Here is a 710-nt window from a genome sequence, read left to right on the forward strand (position 1 = left end):
AATCATTATAAAACAACAATCTTACCTTAGGCAACTAGTGTGAAAGTTGTATTAAACACTTGCAACTTATCTGAGAAAACCCAAGGGCCATCAATATTCCTCAAAATTTAGGTTTACAAAAATGTACTTTGCGACGGCTATGATCCTTTAAAGAGAATAATTTGTGAAGAAGATGAAAAAATTGGATAAGAGTATTTTTTAGGAGATTACAAATTTACAAACGCACGTTTCAGAATCATAAGCGCATTCCACAAAAAAATTGTTTTTCTTTTTATTTTATTTTTAAATTTTTTTACTGGTATTGTACTAACAACTTAGAACACCATACCCGAGCTATTAAAGCTTGGCATCAAAAGTTAGGTTTCCGAGTCCTTACATTCAACGAGATATGATTATGTTTACATCTTACAAAGAACCATTTGATAAAAAGATCAACATATAATCTATATCTTACATGTCCTTAGCTATAGCATTCAATATATCTTCTTAGCTATAGCATTCATGTTCTTAGCTATAGCATTCAATATATGAATAAAATATACCCGATGAAAGTTAATTTCTTTCTATCTAGATATAGATCTATTGTCTATGGTACTTAGAGTTTGAAAATATTCATCATTTGTAAACTTTTAGAAAATTTTTACTAGGTGTTTGAAATGAGAAAACTAATATCATAATTAAGAAAATATTATCTTAAATAGATTTACAAA

This window comes from Bidens hawaiensis, unplaced genomic scaffold, assembly GCF_021521415.1.
Source record: "Bidens hawaiensis isolate Kalapana, Puna unplaced genomic scaffold, B.hawaiensis_p1.1 tig00049164_1, whole genome shotgun sequence".
NCBI lineage: Eukaryota > Viridiplantae > Streptophyta > Magnoliopsida > Asterales > Asteraceae > Bidens > Bidens hawaiensis.